Source organism: Parasteatoda tepidariorum, chromosome 7, assembly GCF_043381705.1.
Source record: "Parasteatoda tepidariorum isolate YZ-2023 chromosome 7, CAS_Ptep_4.0, whole genome shotgun sequence".
Taxonomy (NCBI): domain Eukaryota; kingdom Metazoa; phylum Arthropoda; class Arachnida; order Araneae; family Theridiidae; genus Parasteatoda; species Parasteatoda tepidariorum.
In genome coordinates, this window is record NC_092210.1 from 25,951,082 (window position 1) to 25,966,984 (window position 15,903).

General features: G+C 28.6%; 1 protein-coding gene across 1 annotated transcript in view; it reads left to right on the plus strand.

The window, feature by feature from the left end:
- LOC107456327 (SEC14-like protein 2) overlaps positions 1-15,903 on the plus strand; it is a 71,691-nt gene continuing 55,788 nt past the window's right edge. The window contains exon 1 of the mRNA XM_071183207.1: positions 1-140. The gene's annotated coding sequence lies outside the window, so the exon portion shown is untranslated. The remainder of the gene's footprint in view (positions 141-15,903) is intronic.

Genomic DNA, 15,903 nt, shown 5'->3' on the forward strand with positions numbered 1-15,903 from the left:
AGATTCACTAGTTAGGAAGTCATGTTTAGTTGGAATTTCTTTAGATGTGCTTGAAATTGTAATTGTCCTCTTTTAAGAGCGTTAAAAATGTTAAAACCGCAATAATAGGTTGCAAAATCTGGATCCGATATTAATACCAGGTAAGCCATTTTTGTTACAATTTTTACTTTTCATGACTTTTTAAATTTTTTTTAATTAAAAGAATGTATAGATCTAATATGGTAAACAGTATATTTTAAAGCAAAGGACAAATTCAAAAAAATAATTTAATTTAATGACATCATTCCATATCTAAAAGGCAGCATAACCAAGTAAATTAGTATTCACGTTAAAAAAGTAAAATCAGTCTTTACATTCATATGATACCTTTGATTGATAATTAAAATGAACTTATAAAATATATCTGATTTCCAATCAGATATATTTAACTTTTTAAACTTACAAGGGAAGTACGGATCTAAAAAAATCCCATTTAAGCGAAATTAAGCTTAAATCAAATAGCATGGCTGAAAACTTTCGATAGAGTACAAATTCATCGACTGATCTGCCCCTGGTGCAAAATAGGCCCCATTAAAGTTTCAGTTCATTATTTTAAGATAAAATAACTCTCCAGCTGATGTGTACTCGTGGCGTACCTATTTGGCTGACCGCCTTCTACCATAAATATCCGGGCTTAAAATCTCCGCCTTGAGTTTGAGTTTTTTGTCTCTAAATGTTTCTTTTCTAAAAAAGTTGATAACTTATTAAAAAAAAATTTCAAATTATGAATTATTATTTTCTATTTATATTAATTTTTAAAAAAAATTTTAAATTTAAAAAACAAAAAAGTAATAGATATTTTTTTTAATTAAAATATGTTCATTTTTTTTTAAAGTTGTAATTTAAATTATACTTTTGTGATTTTTTTATAATTTTGCAACTTGTAATTTTAAATGAAATCCTCTATTTTTTTATCAATAAATCAGTTATTTTAATTAAAATTTTAAATAAATTAAATGTAATTTTTTTTTTCAAAATTGTAAACTTCAAAAGAACATAAATTAAATTAAAAAATAAATATTTTTAAATTAAATAAAATATGTTAAATAGCCATCAAACTTTTTCAAATATGAACTTAGAGATAAAATTCACACGTTCCAGTTGGAATTTGAACTCAGTACCTCTCAGATAGAAGGCGATACTATTCAACCACGAATACACATTAGATGGAAAAATTTGTTAGTTTAAGTGTAAATGAATTGAAACCTTAAAGGGAATCTCTACCCAAGGGCAGATCAAGCTGCTAATGTGCTCCCTATCCAAGGTTTTCAATCATGCTCGTTAATTTAGGCTTAATAGAACTTAATAGCACTTTAGGCTTAATAGAACTCAGAATTCGAAGCTTATATGATCTTGGAATTAATTATAAGTACACAAAAATATTTTACGTTTACTACTGCTGCTGGTATTCGACATCTTTCCATTAAAAATCTATATATATATTTCTCTTACACGGAGATAAAAAAAAGGCCTCATTACAACTCCGCGAATGGCAACACTAGAAAATTGACCAATCATTGCCGCTAAAAATGTCACATGCCAAATCTAGCTTAGATGGCTCAACATATAGCGCTTTTAAAAACGGAAACTGAAATAACCAGAGAGAGCATAAGCTAGGCAGAAAAGAGTAGTCGAATTTATTTGTTTTACTAGAATTTATTTGTTTATGCTGGTTTTTCCACTGCAATTCACTTATTTCAATTTTTAATAGACTTAATTATAGCCAAAATTTTAACCTTTTTAAAGAGATATCAGTTTTAGAAATTTTATCTTAAGATTTTAATCTATAGCACATTTCTAATAGGTTTAACGAATTACACGTCATTTATTTGAATTCAAATTTATTTTAATGACGTAGTATTTACTGAAAAGATGTAATGTTTTTTTTTTTTAAAAAAAGTTGTTATATGGATTTGAATAATTGTTCTGAATTCTTAGAATTTTGTACTTTTGTAATGTACCTAAGTTAGTAGCGAGCGAAGCGAGCTTAGTTTGCGAAGCAAACCATATAAGATTGCGTAGCAATTTTCGGGGGTTGGCGAGCGTTAGCGAGAAGGGGGCGCAGTTCACTAGTGTGAATTATTTTTTTAAGTGCTAGGATATTTTCATTTGAAAGATAATAATATGCAGCTAAAGATTTAAAATTTCTGATTAAAAACAGTGCAAAAAAATTAAGTATTATTGATTATTAAATACATAAAGTTTAAGTTTCAATTAGATACAAGAAATTTAGGTAAAATAAGAGTTTTATAGTTTTAAACGTCCTAAAATTAAAATGCCATTGAGACAAATAATAATAAACATATTTTTGTTTAAAAATACGTGTGCGGTTTAAATAAAGCATTTCTTTAATTTTTCATAACTTAAGTTTGTGTGCATATTTGTTCGCAGCACACATTTGTACTTCATAGTTGAAACTATACTCTTAGCCGACCGGACTGCGTAGGGGGCAGGGAACTGTCCTTGCATCAGAAAGGTCCTGGGTTCGAATCCTGGGCAAAACATGGATGTCTGTTTCTCTCTCTGTGTGTTCTATGTCCTTTCTCCTTTGTGTGTGAATGTGACCCACCCGGTAAAATGGTTGTGGTTGTGTGAATGGCGTGGCAGAAGTCGAATTCCTGGCCGTAGATGGCGCCACTGAAAAACAGGAACAATCGCACCACCACTGCCTAAACAGGCATACGACAAAAAAAANAGCAGAATTTCAGATGCATTTGTAAGATAGTCAAAGAGAGACTGTGCACACACACACACACACATATTATATATATATATATATATATATATACACTCTTAGCGAGCTTCCGTTTCTTCTCATGATGCATCAGCTTTTTTTAGCATTCTGTAACGATGCTGTTCTCATGACAGCGCATCATTAAAACAATTGAAAACACATAAAAGAACACAATTTTTTTAATTTTACATGTGAGCAACTCAGAGTAGAAGGTTCGATAAAAGTAGAAGGTTCAATAAAAACTTGATAAATAAAAACTAAACATAAAATTATAAATACATGAAAATTTTTTAAACAACCATGTCAATTTAAAATTGAATTATGCATAAATATGTCAAAACTAAGATAAACTGCAGATTTCATGGTGATTTTTTTCAAAAAAAATTGCTTTTTTTATAAACGAAAGCCTTTCTACAATTAATTTTAATTCAAATTGCGTGCTGAATAAATTTAACAGACATAGCGTGCTGAAAGTGATTGAAATTTTCTGAGATCTGTTGGAACTTCCTGCTGAATTCTGAAATTTCCTCTATCAATTTGCATCATACGTAAATAAGGTCTTTATCATTAAGATATTAAATGGTACTTTCCTCCTAATCAAGAAAAGGAGAAACTCTGAAAAACACAATTTTTCAAAGACGTTCCCAACATTTTACAATTATGTAAATAATAAAAGAACTTGTTTCACTTATAACATTACTCAGTTATGAGAAATTTAAAAGGAAAACTAAGAAATGATGGATTATTAGGTAATGTTACAAAATTTTTCTAATAAATAGCTCATTTTCGATAATACAAGTGTTAATAATATGCTTCAAATTATAATTTCCTTAATATTGCAGAATAAAAAGCGGGACACCTTAATGACTCTTGATCTAATGGTCGAATTACACTTAAGATATGATCATAATGGTATTAGGGTATAATCATAAATATGCTTATTAATTAGTGGAGGCGATGTTTAAAATACGAAATCCGTATTTTCTTTGAATGTGCATACTTCAAAATAGGGGGTATAACTGCAATCTGGGAACTATAGCTCCAACAATATGATATGGACAGTGGATGAAAGTTCGAAAAGTCCTTTAATGTTAATTTTCATTTTAGCAAAGTTCACGTTTTCAAAGATGTCGTATTTTTTAAATTTTAATTCTATTAGACCGATTCTTTTCAAATTTTTGATTTCGATTTTTATAATTGCGCAGGTTAAAATGGTTGAAAATTTAATAGACTTTACTATTTGCACTAACTTTTCAACCGTTAACAAGTTGTGTTCGGTGTTGATTCAATTTTACAGTTCTATTCAAAAAGTTAATGATTTTCAGAAAGCGTTTAAGAGATAGAGCAAAATACGTAAAATTTTAAATTATCATTAAGGAGATTTAAACGAGAAAGTTCATTTTTGCGTCTTATTTCGTAACTTAAAATACCGTCTACACTATTTAATCATTAAATTTAAAGAACAGAAAAAAATTTAAAGAACAAAAATTTTAATAACTTAATGTTATAAAAAGAACTTTAAGAAATAATGCACATTTTTTCATCGCATATTCTAAGTACAATGGAATTAATCAATGGGCGCAGTAAACAGCTATATTATACTTATTATAAACTCATTAACAAAGAAATAAAAGTGTGCATTTTACCCTAAATATTCAAAGTTTCGCTTGGTATTTTTATCAATTGCATGACTAACTACTTTAAACTTTACTAGAAATACATTCGGAAGAGTTAGGTAGGTAGATAAGTAGGTACTTTATCTAAGTGGCACTAGAACTACGCAATGGGCTATTGTCGACGGGTCTGGGAAAATCCGAGGCTAATCTGAAGACATGTCATCGCATTTTTGATCCTCTGCAGAGGATATGGCTCCTCTGCTTTGCAAGCCCGACGACTTGCACTCCGCTAAATCAAGCACTTTACGGTAGAACAGTTTAACGATGACCCATACCGTGCATCCTCGGTCCCTACGCTGGCTGATCACCCACCCGCTTACTAACTACCGCCAGTGATGCTTGACTTCGGTGTTCTACTGGAAACCGTCTCTTTATAATCAGTCCCATGTGGGACATTATTCTTTAACACTCAAGAAAAAAATCCTGAAAACACTTTTAAAACAATCATCAATTTATTTAGATACAATGAAAAAAAAAACACGTTTTTACTGTAGGAAAATAGATTTTATGGTTTTACTCTAACACTCATTTTTGAAAATTAGTTCGTTTCTTGTTATTTTTTATTTTAAAAAAAAAACTTGCGTCTGGGATTTTTTAATCTGCATGAAACTTTCACTACTTTTGTGAACTATGAAGTTTTCTGCCACTTGTGGACCTTTATAGGGACTTTTTGTTATAATGTCGTAAGTTAATGAGAGTAAGTCTTTCAACTCAGCGCCTGCCAAAAAATATAAAATTGTAACCCTTGTTTTCCCGATTTCGAAAATAAGAATATATTTATATCTAATGTTAACTTCACATTATATTTTGAAAACTTCTTTCTACAAGTCCCTGGTTGAGAACCATTAGTCAAAATTAGTCAGTTGCTTTGCAAATAGAATTTATAATTCACAAAAGGAAATTTGTTGACAAAATTTTATTGAAAAATCGCTTATAGATGACATGAAAAATTCTATAACTATGTTAATAATTATCTATTGTACAACAGTAGATTCTTTGTAAAAGTTGTGTTAATTTCCAAGCTTTTTTTAAAAATTCTCATTGTATTTGAAAATTAAAAATTGAAGGTATTATTAAAAATTCTAACTTTAATTTTCCGTATTAATAAATCGATGTACATGAAATTGAAAAAAAAACAATCTTTTAAAGGTACTTTTTATGAAAATAGCTTTAACGTGCAAACGTTTTGGGCGATCATTGTGTTTACAAATTTTCCAATTGAAAACGTAGTTGAGGGTTCAAATTTTAATAATCCATGTAAAAATAAACACAAAGAAGCAATAAAAATTTCCGAGGCTTAAAAAAAGATAAAAAATTATCCAGATGTTTCATTATTCAAAATTAATCTTTAAAAAAATATTTTTCATTGTTAAAAACCATTTGCAGTGCATGAAAAAAAAATTTAGTACTCACAAATGGCTACTCTTTTAAAATCAATAATCAATTATAAAATATTTTCATGAATATTCTATTAGCAGCTTTCAACAATGTTTATTTTACATAACGAGGACAAGAGTGATAAAATTATTACTTTTAATAAGTTTGCTTTCAAATCTTACCAGTTTAATGATGCTCAAAATATTTCGATTATACACTTGTCTAGAGCACTTTTATCAGTGACATTTTTTTTTCCTTTTCGTTTGCACATAATTTAAATATAGAACAGTTAATTTTCATTTCCTTCAAGGTCAACTATTGTAAAAATTTATTATTCTTGGTCATCATTTTTATTTTTATTATTTTTATATTTTGTGGCAGGCTATCCAATTGATAATGGGTAGCATCATGCTATGTGAAATTTCTAAAAAATTTAAATTTCTGAAATTTTGGATTGTTAAACAAGTTTGTACAAATACTAAGAAAATTTCTGGTACAGTTGCTTTTTTGCGCATATTTAATTATTAATATGATTTCCAAAATATTTTTTACAAAATATAAGTTTTGCATATTTATTTACGGAAATCGTGGTTTTAACTTTAATATATTATTGACATTTATTTTTGAAGAATTAGTTCCTACAAGACTCGAATTATATTTTAAAAAATGAAATATTCAACTGAACTAAGTGCAAAGATTTAAATTTAATCCAAAGAAGATTACATTTTCCATTAAATTGCAAAAAAAGTAAAAACTCTGAAATCAAGTGTAATACATATGTTGGCTTGACTAAATAAAACGAAAATCATCTCTACGAAAAAAAACCTCATATATATATATATATATATACACACAACAAAATAAATAAATACAAGAAAACACGAAGAAAGTTAAGAAAAACAATAAGTTCCATTTATTGAGCATAAGCTTTAAGTGAGCAGAACTCAATAGATAAGTTCAAAATGAAGATAAAACAAAGGAAAATTATAGACATATGAAAAAGGGGGGAAAGAATAATGAAAAAAAATAACAAACAACTGATTTAAAAAGAAAAACAAAGGATTAAATTTTTTTTTAAAAAATACCGGAAAATAAAATACATAACCTTTTTATCAGCCCACACGATTATATCCGCAAAAAAGAGTGCTTTCTGATATTGTATCAATACAGTCAAAGCAAAATATATTAATACAATAGTGTGAGGAGCACTCAAAAGAATTTTTTAACGAAAATTATTATATATATGTATAAATTGTTAAACTAACAAAACAAAAATTAGATTGATTGGTCTTTTTCAATGAAAAGCTCGCGTCCATCTAGTTTAAATAAAAGAAACTTAAGAGTTAAAGTTTTGTATCATAACAAAGATGCTTATTATGTTTTTCAATCAAAAATCATTTGACATTTCAGAATTTCCAGTATGACTACATTTTAAACTGTAATTTCCGAGTTAATTATTTTGCATTCTCCTAAATGCTATTTTTAAACATTAATTGAAAGTCAAAAGGGAGAATTTTCTTTTGTTTTGGCGAAACAAAGTATTACTATTTTCCTACCATACCGTCATCACGAAGTCTTCATGAAGTTTTGACAATTATTTAATACAATAATAAGTGATGAAATGTGCAACCAATTCACGTTTTCTTTTCATTGTTTGATACCTGACGTAAATTGATTCTGGTTTCAACCATTCGTATTGTAATGTTATGTAAATAGAGAAGATTTTCCTTATATTTGCGTTTATGTCAGATATTTCAATGTATGATAAATAATTGAATCGCTATGCATTCATCAAACTTTCATTAAAGGTGTGTAATTAGATTTTTTCCTAGTCCCTTGTTCTTCTTTTTAATTCATTTTATCAAATAATTAACTAATGAGTTTCATTTACATGACATTTCTTTCGAAGTTCTTATGAAACAGTTTTATCAGGAAATTATTATAATTAATTTATACATTTGGCATTTACTACCTTCGTTTTAAAATTATGTTCTATTAATTGACTTGCTTACAAAACCACCAAATAACTTATAGAAAGTTCCGCTAAAACATGAAATACTTCTCTACAAAAATACTTCTCTAGTGCATTTTTTGAAATATATGCCAAAACATTTCTGAGATATGCTTTTTTAAATATTTGATCTAGATTGCAATTGTAACCTTTCTGAAATACATTAATAGTTGTTGCAAAGTGCAAAAAAAATATTCCTAATATACTCATAAAATATTATTTAGTTCTGATTCTATAATAAATTAATTAACCTAGAAAAACGCTGGTCCTAAAAACATGAAATATTTCAGTTGTTTTTCCACCTTTTTTTTCATTTTTTTTTCTTTATTTCCTTAGACTGATATCTAGTACCGTTAGCTTCCATTGCTTTTAAGTATGTAATGTCTTTTAAATTTCGAGCTATATCGACGATCCAAATCTTTTACAATGAAACAACACATTCAATTCCACTCGTAATAGTTTGATGGGAAGATTTCTGATATTTAAAATATAAATATTTTCTGAAACGTCTCACTATCTGAATAATTTTCACAACCACTGAAAGTCAAATCATAATAGTAAATAAAAGTTTGCAAAAAAAATTATTTTTGCTCTCTTTATATCTCAATTTCTATTAATACTTCTACGCTTTAAGACATACATAAAAACTGGAAATTATTTGAAACGTTTCTGCACGTTGCAATGCTTGGGATAATTACGCTCAGCAAAAACACCCATTAACCAAAGTCTAATATTATTAACTATTAGCTTTTTAAAAAAAATTGTTTGATATAGTAAAAGCAATGTTCTCCCGAAATTATTTCTAAAAATATCCAAAATGCAAGTAAACCGGTATGTACAGTGCGCAAAACAGATCACCCTAAATAACTTTTGAAAAAAACATTTTTTTCGATGGATTCGGAGTTCTGACTCCCAAAATATAGGGGATAGCCACAATCTGGGAAATATGGTTCCTATAGTTTGATCAGGAGATCGGTCCAAAGTTTTGACCCCTTAATGTTAATTTTACTTTTTGCTTATTTAGATATATCTCGAAAAATTTCTAAGTGAATTGAAAAATTTTTGCACGCAATTATAAATTTTTGTTTGATTAAGTGTAATTCCACTCAAAAATAACCTTTATTAAATATTTATTATCTTTTATCATTTTATTTATCAATGGTCAAAAAAATTTTAATTGTAAGGTATACAATTTTTTGCATCACTTTAAAACACATAATTTTATGAGGCAAAATGCAAAATTTGGGCAAAATTGATTGAATTGCTCCCGAGAAATTGAATTTCAAAGAAGTCATATATTTTAAATTCAATTTTTCGGGAACTATTCGACCGATTTTACACAAATTTTGTATTTTTCCATGTAAAATTATAATCTTTAAATTCTTCAAAATTATTTTCTTTGAAAAAAATTATAAATATTCAATAAAGGCTTTCTTCATGGAATTTTATAACTGTGTGCAAACTTTTTTCAATTCTGTTAAAATGTTCTCGAGATATAACGTACGGAAAAAATAAAATTAACAATAAGTACCCAAAAAATAAAATTAGCATTAAGTGGTCCAAACTTCGGAGCACTCTCCTGATCAAAATATTGGAACCACATTTTCTCGGTTTCTTCTACTCCCTATACTATGGGGGTCAAAAGTCTGAATCAGCCGAAAAAAATACATATATAATCAGAGAAAGTGTGTTATTGCATATGATTTCGAAACTTAAAATATCGTCTACTCTTATTAATTAGCATATTCGAGATCACTCCCCCAAACCATTTGAGATTGAGTCCTGGAACGTGAAAATCCTATCATTAGATCAAAGGTTAGTCAAGGTGGTACGTTTTTTGCTCACTGTACGTGTCGGCATTAATAAAAAAAGCTCAATATTGAACTATGTTGTCTTCATAATTACACGGAGAAAAAAAAATCTGGCAAAATCACCATACTGTATGGTAATGACATTTCTAGTGGGAAAAAACATAATTCCTTTTAAGAAAGAACAAATTAAACGTTATTTAAACCATTCATTTGATAACTATCGAATAACGAACATTTTGTTTTCTCATGGAGCCTGAAACATGGTAAATTTTACCATATTCTGATAGTTTTGACCAAACTTTTTTCTCATTATACGGCCAAAGTTTACTACAATCTGAATTATAACAAAATTTTGGTTCAATTTGAGCCATAGTATCAGGTGATCAAGTTTAATACAAAACAAATGAAATAAAACAAAAATACGACCACCGAAGCCGACGTCTTCAGGGGGTACCGTCGGGGACGTCGGCTTCAGGGGGGGACGTCGGCTTCGGTGGTCGTATTTTTGTTTTATTTCATTTGTTTTGTATTGATACTTTTTTCTGAAATTTCTGCTGCTTTTTAGCGCGTTTTGTTCAAAGAAGTTTTTTCCTTTTGATCTTAATTATTTGTGTTTTCTTTCAGTGATCAAGTTTACTGTGTTTCAAATTAGCTGCGATATGATTCAAATTAGTACCACATTAAAGGTTACTGCAAATTTAAAACACTAAACACTCTTCATAAAAACATAATTCCGGTTGAGAAAGAACAAATTAAACGTTATTTAAACCATTCATTTGATAACTATCGAATAACGAACATTTTGTTTTCTCATGGAGCCTGAAACATGGTAAATTTTACCATATTCTGATAGTTTTGACCAAACTTTTTTCTCATTATACGGCCAAAGTTTACTACAATCTGAATTATAACAAAATTTTGGTTCAATTTGAGCCATAGTATCAGGTGATCAAGTTTACTGTGCTTCAAATTAGCTGCGATATGATTCAAATTAGTACCACATTAAAGGTTACTGCAAATTTTAAACACTAAACACTCTTCAAAATTTTTAACTATATAGGATACAATTTTAAAAAAAGTGGTTATAGCTTGGTCAATTACGTTTATATAATTAAGCTACTGTCCTTTATCAATAACTTTAATGACCTTTATAATGGGCATGATTATGGCAACTTTATGTGCATGAATATTTATCTGCCTACTTGTTCCGTTATAAATTTATATTCTCCCTTATGTTTATGTGACTCTTCAATGTTAATCATCTGACTAAGTGCAAAGTACTCAGAAATTTTAATGATCTGCCTCAAAAGTATTGGAAAGCTTGAGAGCTAATGACATCATAGCCAAGGCTTGACATTTATCAACAACATAAACTTTATAACCCTTATAACTTTTTCCCTTAACATTTTTTTACTATATTTTATAAGAAAGGTTAAAGGATAAGATGAAATGTATTTGATTTTTTTTTCGAAATCGAGCCTCCAAGTTATTCGTTGTCCTTCAGGCATGAAAACATATTCAAAACTACTGGAACATACTATTGTATTCTAAACAATGGTAAACTTACCGCCATAATAAATGTAATTCTATCTCTATAGTGACCTCCAGTAGTACACGCTAAGGAAATTGTGGATATGTTTTCAAAAATTTCATTTCCTTAAATGAAATCAAAAGTTCGATTTCCTTAAAATAGGCATGTATTTCAATTTGTGTGTTAAGATAATAACAGCAAATAAATTAAATGTTTACACGCTATTGCGTACTAACTAGTAAAATAATTCTTCAGATCTTGCAACAAGTTTAAATAAGTTAAAAGCACCCATCATATCTGACATACAAATGGAAAAAAAAGTTTACAATTTAAGACAAAACTGAAGTAATTAAAAAAAAAAATAAACAAATAGCCTATCCTTATTGCAATTTTCTCTGAAATGTAAATATATTGTTTTTTCAGGCGCAGCGTAAAATTCTAAGTTGGTTAATTTGATGCAAAAAAAGAGTACTAAATGTCATTTTTTTTTCCTGCACAAAATATTGATTTTGACATTGTTAAGATATTGATTTTAACATTTTCCTTTTACACAATTAAAGCAATGCTGTTTTAATACTATGGCCAGTAAAAACTATATATTCTATTAAAACTAAATAAAGGAGAAGGCATACATTTAAGCAATCACTTATTGAAATTAGAATGCATTTATTATGACATAACGGGATGATAAGTTAAAATACAGGTGTCCTTTAAAATCCCCAATCAAAATTATAAATATTTTTGCTTCATTTATTTTCTCGTGATTAGTTTTATAGCCTGTAAGTTTTGTACAAAACATTTTTCAAACATTGTTGGTAAGGATTTTTAAATGTATAGAAATTTTATAACACTTGTTATAAAATTAATATTGAGTTCAAAACAAGATAAAGGATTAACTATTTATGAGAAAAATATTAAAACTTCTAAAAGTTAAAAAGATTTTTTCTAATTCCACGAACATACGAGGGTTGTAAATTAAATAATGGCAACTTAACCTTGAAACTCACAGAAGGGTGGGCATGCGCAAATGGGATATGGGAGCGGTGAGGTGGCGCTGTTGTCGATGTGTAGAGTGCGAAAAACAGTCGATCTGCTTAAAAGGGTAGTTGTTGTGTGGCGTTAAAGTGAGGAGTTTCGTTTCCAACGCTCTAAAGCATGTTTTCAAAAGGCTTGATGACGAAAATAGACGAGATGCTTGAAACCATCGTGCTACTGTCCTATACGGTAAAGCATTTGCGCCTCAGGCTTCCACTAATCCTCGATAGCATTCTGTTGCATCTTTACCACGGCAACCTCGATTTTAAGGCACGACCGCTGATCACCTTTTGAAAACATGCTTTAGAGCGATGGAAACGAAACTCCTCACTTTAACGCCACACAACAACCACCCTTCTAAGCAGATCGACTGTTTTTTGCACTCTACACATCGACAACAGCGCCACCTCACCACTCCCGTATCCCATTTGCGCATGCCCACCCTTCTGTGAGTTTCAAGGTTAAGTTTCCACTATTTAATTTACAACCCTCGTATTTTCTGGTCCACACTTACCGCTAATTACTAAAAAACAATTCTCACTATATATTCTAACTAAAGCTGTGGTGGCTCAGGGGATAGGGCATTCTCATTCCAATGAGGTGAATCGGGTTCGAATCCTAGCGGTGGCTGGTCTATGCGAATTCCGCTCCCGGCGCGCACGGGCCACAAGGCTGACGTAAAATATCCTCAGTGATAGACGGATCATGGGTTCGAATCCCCTTGCCATCAGACTAACCATGCGAGGTTTTCGTGGTTTTCCTCTCCGCGTAACGTAAATGTGAGTTAGTTCCATTAAAAAATCCACCACCTTCAAAATTACAAGACTACGGATTTGAACATTAGTAGTCGTAAGCCTGAAATTGGGTGGGCTGTTCAACTTCAACGACGGTTATAAAATAAAATATACCTTCTAACCTACGATATATTCCTTCAAAACATGAGTCGCATTAGGGGAAACTTTTAAGACTAAATCATTATTTTGCTCCTGAATTTATTCCTCATGGTTTTGTTAACACTTCAAAAATAACGTGGGAATAAATAATCAAAGTCGTCTAATAATAGTAGATAAAATAATTAAACTGGATAGATAAATTTTTATTAGATAAATTAAGCATTGCAGCATTATTACGGTGACTTTGATATGCTACAATATATAGTTCGAACAACAAATAAAAAATTAATTATTAACTATCAACACATTTCTTATTAAAAGTTAATGTAACTTTGTATCGAAAATAATTCGATTCTTTCAAGAAATAAATTTAACTTATTTTTTTAATTATTACTTAAAAACAGTTTTTTACTAACATTAGGAAACATTGATTGAATATAATTTCCCATTGTTATTAAATTTCTGTTAAAATCTTTTTTTTTTCGTAAATACTACATATCTTTAACAATATATTATTTTTAGTAACATAAATAAATACTTAAATAACTGCAGCTTTGAAAACCGAATTTAAATGGACATGAAATAGCCGATATGATACATGAAATAGTTAATACTATAGCCGATTTGCATCACATTATTGTTAATAATAGTTATGAAATAGTATTTATAATAAATTATGTTTATTATATGGAGAGTATTCTTGAAAAATTTATTACATTTCCAGAGTTTCCACACTGAGAAAGGAAAAATTATGGTCAACACTACCAGAGTATGGTAAAATTTACCGTGTTTCTGGCTCTATGGAAGACCGAAAACCTCGGTAATCTATAACCGAAGGGCTTTAGTAAAAATTTTGATAAATTAACAATAAATATGGTTTTATAATGTATGTTTAAATTTGGTAAACGGGGTAAAATTTGGTACTTTTATCATGATACCTTAAAGTATGGCATAAAAACCATTTATTTGGCTAAATTATTTTTAGTTTTAGTTTTTGTACTAAAAATGCCGTAGTAAGAACTATAATTTTAAAAACCTGAATATCCGGGAAATTGTTACCATATGAACAGAGAAATTACTAAATAAGTGGTTTAAATACCGTATATTTTGGATTTATTACCAGATTTTTTTTAACAGAAATGTCATTCATATATAGTAAAGTAATTTTACAAAAATATTTTGCATTCTGAATAAAAACTGATAAAACAGATAGTATAATAAACCGATTATTAAAAACATTTTCGATATTTTTTTTTTATTATTATTTTTGCTCTCATAGTATTTTAACGTTTTTGAATTGTTGTTATTTTTCTTTAATTATTTTAAAATAAACTTTACAATAAAGTTATGTTTGAAATTAAAATATTTGACAGAAATAAAGGAATTTATTGAGAAATTTAGAACCGAATGAATATTTTTTCTAAAGAAAGATTAAATCACGGACATTTTTGACAAAGATTGTTTGATAATATCCAAACTATTTTACTATTAGATTTTAAACTATTTTCTCTTATTCATATAAGCAAATGTATTCCAAAACAAAAACAAAAAACGAATAACATACTCTTATTTTTAATAAATGATTAAAAACTATTTAAATTAAAAAGTTAAACATTAAAAAAACATTTTTAACTAACTATTGTTAAAATATATTTGTAAATAAATGTAATCTGCGTTTTATATATTAATCAAATGCTTGGAGCTAAAAATAAACACGCTTTTGAAATATTTAAGATACCGTTTTTAAAAGCAATTAAAGTGCAAAACAATTGAATTTCCATATTAGCAAAAAAGATCTTTCAGTTTATTGTTTTGTTGTCTAGTGAAAATTTCGGAAACTTTCGAAATATCTATCGGTAAGCAATGCTAAAAAACAGTTTGATAAAAAATATCACTATTGTTAAAAACATGTAATATCACTTTATTGCCCTTCTTCAAATCTAAATTATTGGCTAGTTTAAGGAAAACTAAATCAATAACGCAAATGGAGATCAACTATACTCCATTGCAAGTTAATAAAAGACCCTTACGGTAAAAGATTATAGTAATCATCCGCGACTGTGTATAGTTCCGTTTTATCTGGTTATTAAATTATACAAATATGCTTTCAAAACAATTTAAAGACTTTTAAAAGTTAAACACGCCTGACATAAATTTAATTCGCACTATCTTTTATGATGTATACCATAGAATTATTAAAAAAAGGGTTACAGTTTCGATGTCTTATTAGTATCCTAGACTTGGCGATATGATTCGATCAATAAGAAGAACATTCTTTCTTGAAAGAAAAAAAATATATATGACTTTGTAGGTATTTTTACTTTTGTTTCACTGTAAAAGAAAATAGTCTGCAAGAAACAATATTTATTATGCAAAAAGAAAGATGTATATTTGTTATGATTTTTAAACATCATTTTTATTAATTCCTTGTATTTGTTAATAGATTAATAGAATAGATAATTCAATAATTTTTGTTTTTCTTATTTCTCACGATTTAAGAAAGCAAGCAAAAAGAAGACTGTACAACGTCGTTTTAAGAGTTGGCAATGTTGATATACGTTCTCGCTGGGAGCGTGGCATCCATTTACCTAACACTGAAATGCAAACAGGCTCTTTCCATAGTGATAATGTTTTTCTCTTAACTTGCAACAGAGTATAGAAAGTTCGATTTATTTTAGATTAAATTGAAATACTTCTATTGATATGCATCTGCGAAAGCTTTGTAAAATTTTACGTCAAAAAAAACATCAACAGGAAAGTTATATACAAGATTTTCCCATACCCCATAATTAAGAA